Genomic DNA, 7,445 nt, shown 5'->3' with positions numbered 1-7,445 from the left:
ATATCAGCTTTGAAAACAAACCTTGCTATCAGTCCACTTTCCAGGGGTCATTTAATAACAGAAGCTCTACATCCCGAAGCTCAAGAACTGCACCGGGCACAGGCGTGTGATCACTGTGAGCTGGGGGTCTTACGGGTAACACTTATCCCCTGGCTGCAGTGAACAGACGACAGCTTGGCTCAGGAGACTGGTTCAGTGTGGTGCTGAGTTGCTTGCAGGACCGTGGCTCTAAAACCTCTGGTGAAGAGGATGGAGCACTTCAGGTTTGCATGTACCCACGGTCTCTGCTTCCATCTGTGGGGGTTCACAGTGTAGGCCACAGACTGTGACAGTATCAGCATCCCTTACCCTCCTTTGTCAGCAGTGCAAGGATGCTTGAGTTTAAATCTGTAATCTTTTGAAAGTCAGAAAACCAGAGTTACTTGATCATCTAAGAAACTGAAACTTCTCGTTGGCAAGACTTGACAGTGATGTCAGTGATTTTTTTTTATTGTATGCAGTGAAGAGAAAAGCAGAAATAATAAAATCTAATAGTCTTAACATGTGTTTTAAACTGTTGTATTTTAAACTGGGAAAAATTTAGTGTGATCTTTTCAACAAACCTGGGCAGATGGTAGCAGACGGTCACTGAAAATTCCATATCCAGAGTCTAAAAATTCTTTGAAAAAGGCCCTGATCTAGGGCCTTACCATTGTTTCATTTTAAAAAGTTAGGTTTACTGAGATGTTAGCCTTTGATTTGGTCAAGCTTTGGTTTGTGTTACGTGAAGTCCATATCACAGGAAAGATGTGACCAGAATCTAATCTCCGGGTGTGAAAACTGGGTCAGAGCATTTGTCCACATCTAATTCTTAGATGCCCAGCTGCTTGGAGGTATCTGATTTGGCATGGAGCTGTTGTCCATCTGAAGCCAGTGACAGCCGCATGGGGGCAGGGAACACTTCCCCTCCAGGGCAGGAACCGGGCAGGGCTGACATAGTCACCACCCCAGCCTGATTCTGGAAGCTTTAGCCTTCACCAATAGATGGTGTCATGGGCACATCTGGAACAGATTATAGCATGGGCTCAAGATTGCATCCTTGCAGTGTCGGTAGGAAGAAAGCGCCCTCTCCAGAGCTGGGACTTTAAGTCACTACTGGAGAGTGTTTTTGTGTTTTTCATCATCCTAACAAAATGTGAAGAGACTGGTTTCTCCATTTGTATTTCTTGGCAGGTGGTACAATGTGCAAAATTTCCTTTCTACTGTAAGTTTCTATGTTTTTATTTCTTCTAAGAAAACTGCTTCTGTTTTCACTCTGTCTCATAATCAGTTGTGCACAGCAGCTTCTTCCTTTGAGCAGCTCTCCCACAGGAAACCCAATATTGTGGGACTGTGCTGGAAACTGCTAGCCTCATCTGACTTACTATGAAGGGCCCTGCGGGAATGCAGATTATGCACACAGTCAGGGAGCTCCCTGTGGGGATGGCATTGTCCTCATGGAGCCCACTTTCAGAGCCTTTCTCTTTAGCCTCCTGCAAGCCAAGGATGGACTGTGTGGCTTGTCAGAGATGACTCTTACACCTGTTAAGCTAAGGCATTGGCTGCTTCATTTTGAAATTGCACATCTTGGGAAAAATAGGGTATTCCAACATGCGTACCTAAAACCCTGTTGCTTAGTCCTTAGAGATTTGCTAGGTTTACAGTGAAAATAATTGTACTTGCACACTTTGCCTACTGTAGGAAAAGAATATGTAATTCTTCAATAGCTGAGCATTAGGATTCACTCTGTATGTGACTGTGACTCCGGATAGAAGTGCACTGTCACTCATGTCTTACACAATAAAGTTGCACTGTGTGGCACACATGTTTAAAATGTACGTTTTGTTGAAACTTGAGAATGCTGTACGGAACAGTGTTTACATTGTGAGGTTGTGCACATGCATGCGCGCGCACACATATACTCTTAGGGAAAATTCTAAGCGTCTGTAAGTCTGCACAACATTTCGCTCCTGCCTGGAATGTTCACTGAGTGATGAGTTGATTTATGTCATCTAAGTGGAGCCAGTTCCCTTGAGTCAGCTGGTGACTTGGTAGATCCCATTGAGAAGCAGCCGACTGAGCGTGGTACTCTTCAGTGTGTAGTATTTTGTGTCATGTTCTCCCTCCGCCTCAGAGGACTGTTACTTAGATGCTGGTGTTAAATTTCTAAACAATAGTAATAAAATTAGAATATATTCAAATGCTGCTATATGGAATATGATTTTACCATCTCTGAAATGTTTGTGAGGGCTTTTTGTTGTGTTTCAATTGAAATTGCTATATTTATTATTATTATTAGTAATAGTAGTAGTGATAGTAGTAGTGGCAGTAGCAGTGTTTTGTATGCGTGTTTTGCCTGCCTGTGAGTCTGTGTACAGTTCCGAAGGAGGCCAGAGGAGAGCATGAGAGCCCCTGAGACTCTAGGTACTGACAGTTGTAAGCTGCCACATGGGTGCTGGGGGATAAAACCCAACCCAGGTACCTGGGAAAGCATCCAGTACTTGGTTATTGCTGACTTGAGGCATCTCTCCAGATATTCTTTAAAAATTAAGAACTGTAAAACAGTTCAGTCAGTGATCTCTTACGTGCTGTTCTTCATTCAGGAGTGAATGAGAACATCGTGTGTGTGTGTGTGTGTGTGTGTGTGTGTGTGTGTGTGTGTGTGTGTGTGTGTTTACTACTGTTGTTTTGCCAAAATATGTGCAAGTAAGCCTCAGATATGACTCCCTAATAAACAGGCATTTTCCATGTAAGATTGTGTATTGTAGATACCAATGACTGAGTATGGCTTTTAAAACATAAGTAAAGATAAGAGGAGAGTAAAATGACAGCTCTTAAATGTAGGCGACATGATGAGATGGGAAAATCATCACCATAATTGCGTTAGGTAGCATCACAGTAAAACTAGCAAGCAAAACTTGTGGGCGCAGGATATTGTGTGTATGTATCCACTTGTATGTACGTATATGAGTGGTGAGGGAGGGGGAGTGTGTGTGTGTGCGCGCACGCACGCACATGTGTAGACACATGCACTTGAGTTGGACCTGGTGTGTCTTCTTCAGTCACTCTTTACCTTAATTTTTTGAGACAAGTCTTCTCACAGAACCTGGCTCACCCATTTGGCTATACCATCTAGCTGGTCTTTGCACTGCAGTGATCCTCCCATCTCTGCCACACCAATATTGGAAATACAGATATGTACCACTATGCTTGGCTTGTTCTGTGGGCGCTGGCATCTGAACTGAGGTCCTTAGGATTGCATGGCACCAGTTAACCAATGGATCCATCTCCCCACACCATAGCATAGTTTTCAATCCACAACTTTTTGCCAGTGTCTCATTTTAACTTAAAGACTATCTGAAAAATTGATCCCAGGTTCTCGTCTCTGACTCTACTGACCCAGAACAGGCTGAAAACAGAACTGCCATGAGAAAAACTTAACCCTAATCCTAACCTGATAGGCTGTGGAGCAGGGCTGCCCCTCCCCCAGCCAGGGGTCTAGGGAAAGGGGATAGAGCAGAAGAGGGAGGGAGGATGGGAAGGGGAAGATATAAGTGAGGAAATAACAGGATGTATTATGAATAAATTATAATTTAAAAATTAAAGAAATGGGGGAGATGAAAAACCAATTCCCCTGTTCATGTTTGGGACATGTAGTCAAATGTATACTAGACCTAAGACCTGAGGAGAAAGGCTTAGGTAGAAAGCTGGGACAAATTCCCTGACAAGGTAAGACAGCTTTCAGAGCAATCTGTGTTCAGGAAAGTCCAGAGGGCCATGTGCATGCCAAAGAGAAACGCCCCAAAGACTTTTGAAATTTTCATAGGGGTAATCTCTTCAAGTCTGGTCACACCTGCCTAAGTGTTGAGGAGCGCTGGTATAAAACTGATGTGCCGACACAAAGTGCCTTTGTGTGTTGTTTAAAGTTATGTTTAAAACTTCTTGTATTCAGGAAAAATCTCTTTCAAAATATTATTTACAGAAAAAGTGAAGGAACAAAGTTCAGTGACCACATGTAAGAAATACAGTCTTTGAAAAGGTAATTTGAAAGAAGTGACGCAGACTACCACAGCCTTTGGTAGAAGTAAAGGTGTTAGTATGTTAAAGTAACCAAACATTTTACAGTCTTCACTAACAAGAACAAACACCAAAGAAGGCTGAGAATCTGGCTTGCATTATAATCAAATACCCCGTATGATACATACAAGGAAATGAGAAATTGCTTAGAGTTTATTCAAAAGAACAAAATAAATAAATAGAAAATAACTATACTGTACAGGAGGAAGTCCAGACCTTGGGTTTATGAAACAAGTAAACAGCTTTCTTAAATGGGTTCAGAGGGTTGAAGGCAAACATTGACAAGGTACTAGATAATGCTTCAGCAAATTGAAAATTCAAACATGGAAACTGTAGAACAAAAATGGAAACCTTGGATCTGAAAAATACACTACAATAAAAGGGTTGGTGAAAATGTTTAGCAATGTTTGATCTAGCAGAAGAAAGGATCAGCAGAGCTGAAGAACAAATTAACCAGTGTGCGGAACAGAAAGAATACGAGTGAACCTATGGTACTCCCTCAAGTAGACAGCATATGTATAATGAGAGCCTCAGCAAGAAGCAAAAGAGTGAGAAGGAAGGGCTGAGCACTCCATATATATGATGAGAGGCATAAGTAGACAAAGTCAAGAAGCTGAGCAGCCATCAATGGTATAAACTCCAAACCTATGCCAAGACCCAGTATACTTGAAACCATGAACACACACACACACACACACCAGAAAAACTTATTACTACTAGTCTTCAGTGAGAATTACCAGCTGGTTTCTCATCAAAAGCCACAGAGTCCATAGGTCAATTGTTGATATATTGAGATTTTATATGTCTGTCAAAAATGAGGGAGAAATCCAGATATTCCTAGATAAAGGAAACTGGGGAAACTTATTACCAATGGGCATGCTCTACAGAAATACTAAAGTGAATCATACCAATGGGCATGCTCTACAGAAATACTAAAGTGAATCATCCAGGAAGCAGCAAGGGGTGCAAGGGAATAATTGTTTGAACCTATAAACAAAACAAAAATGTCTTCAGTATATGTAGTTACAGGGGCAACTATAAAAATCATTGCTACTGGGATTTTAATTTGTAAATGTATTTTTAAAAATAATGTGAATGAAAAGAAAAGCTTATTAATGTATGTTAAGGAGTTGATTACCGCTAGATATGCTCACAGGGTGAAATAAAAGGGTGCTATAAAATAACTTGAACATTGGTGAGTAAATGTTTGGATTTGATAGGAGAGAATGAGAAGGTAAACAGAGAAATTGGAATGATTGCAGTTTGCCTGGAAACTTCATATGTTTGCAAGAATAAAGAAATGCATAACATTTTATCTGTATCATATGTAAAGATTTGGGGTATTGGTGAGAAAGGACGAGGAACAAAGCAACTTAGGAGTGGGACTTCTATGCTATTGAGGTTAGTTTTTTCTAAACTATTGAAGAGTCCAGTTATGTTTGTTTATAGCTCCAGATTACTGTGTTTGTCTCTTATTCCTGTGATAAAATGCCCTAACAAAACAAACTTAAGGGAGAAAGAGTTTGTTTTATCTCACAGTTTAAGGGTTCACAGTCCATCCTGACTGGAGGTCTCGGCAGCAGGAGCTTGAACATCACATCACCTCCACATCCACATCCCGGAAACACAGAGGCACTGCCACCCACAGCGGCTGCCCACAGAGGCACTGCCACCTACAGCAGCTGTCCACAGAGGCACTGCCACCTACAGCTTGGCTTTCTACAGAGGCACTGCCACCTACAGCGGCTGTCCACAGAGGCACTGCCACCTACAGCGGCTGTCCACAGAGGCACTGCCACCTACAGTGGCTGTCCACAGAGGCACTGCCACCCACAGCTTGGCTGTCTACAGAGGCACTGCCACCTACAGCTTGGCTGTCTACAGAGCCACTGCCACCTACACCTTGGCTGTCTACAGAGGCACTGCCACATACAGTGGCTGTCTACAGAGACACTGCCACCTACAGCTTGGCTGTCTTCTCTGCCTGTGCAGTCCAGGACACACACCGACTCCCATACATGCTCTGGGAATGGCCCTTTGCACAGTTAAGACAGGTCTTCTCCATTCAATTAACAACCAAATTAGTCTCCACAGGCCTGCTCAGAGGCTGGCCTCATCTAGGAGGTCCCTCAAAGGCGTCCCCAGAGGCTGGCCCCCTAGCTGATTTCACATTCTGTCAAGTTGACAACCTTGATCATCATGGTTACTGTATTAATTCTCATTGTAATCAGAAAATACCAATAGGAAATGAGAAGGGAATAAAAATACATCACTATGAAAAACAAAACACCCAACATCTCAGTATAGAAGATAGCAGCAAGAGAGGAAATGGTAGGAAAAAGTCACAACTCTGAAAACAAGTTACAGGTAACACTCTTCCCTTATTAGTAATTCAAATGTAGCTTTCTGGCATTTCCTGGCTTATAGATATATTGCCTAATCTTTGCTTTAGCCAGCACCATGGGGGAAAAAAACCTCTGTGTGTTTCTGTACCCTAATCCTTTCCCATCCTTACTGTGTTAAGTCACACACTAATGGACTCGTCTTAACTACACCCATCCATCAGTGCCCTCGGGGCATTGGTTCGAGTATTCCTGGCATAAACCAAATCCTGTGGATCCTCTGTGTCTTGAGGGTTTCACAATATTTGGTTTTAAACTTATGACAAAAAGTTAAAATTTATAACTCAGGGTTACTAATTGAAAGTCTGTGCTTAGATAATCTTAAACCGTGTTCTGGGATATAAATGGCATGTGGCTGGTCGCCATCTTAACTGTGAGATAAAGAAGGTGCCGTCATAGCTTCCTCTCCATCTTGATTAAGGCTGGCAGCCATCTCTGTTACAGGAAAGAGATAGGGCTTCACCGCCATCTTAACTAAGGGCTGTCAGTATGCCAATCTATACTGCCTTATAGACCCTCTGCATGTTTTCAAGGTTAAGTCTAGCATGGGTAACTAAAAACAAGGAAAGTTTGTCTATTCAAATATACTTTAGATAGATAGATAGATAGATAGATAGATAGATAGATAGATAGATGGTTGTGAGCCCCTGTGTCAGTGCTGGGAATCAAAACCGAGACCTCAGAAGAGAAGCTGGTACTCTTAACCACTGAGCTGTTTCTCCAGCTAAAATTATAACATTTTAAAATACATGGGTAGATCTGGGTGTGGTGGCACATGTCTCAAATCCCAGCACTCTGGGAGGCAGAGGCTGGCAGATTTCTGTGAGTTCAGGGCCAAACTAGTACACAAAGTGAATCCAGGATAGGTATGGTTACACAGAGAAATCCTGTCTCAGAAACACACACATGTGGTGGGAACATCAGGTCTGCAGTGGCAGTGAAGACAGA

Source organism: Acomys russatus, chromosome 18 (assembly GCF_903995435.1).
Source record: "Acomys russatus chromosome 18, mAcoRus1.1, whole genome shotgun sequence".
NCBI classification, from domain to species: domain Eukaryota; kingdom Metazoa; phylum Chordata; class Mammalia; order Rodentia; family Muridae; genus Acomys; species Acomys russatus.
This window is presented reverse-complemented; position numbering follows the sequence as displayed.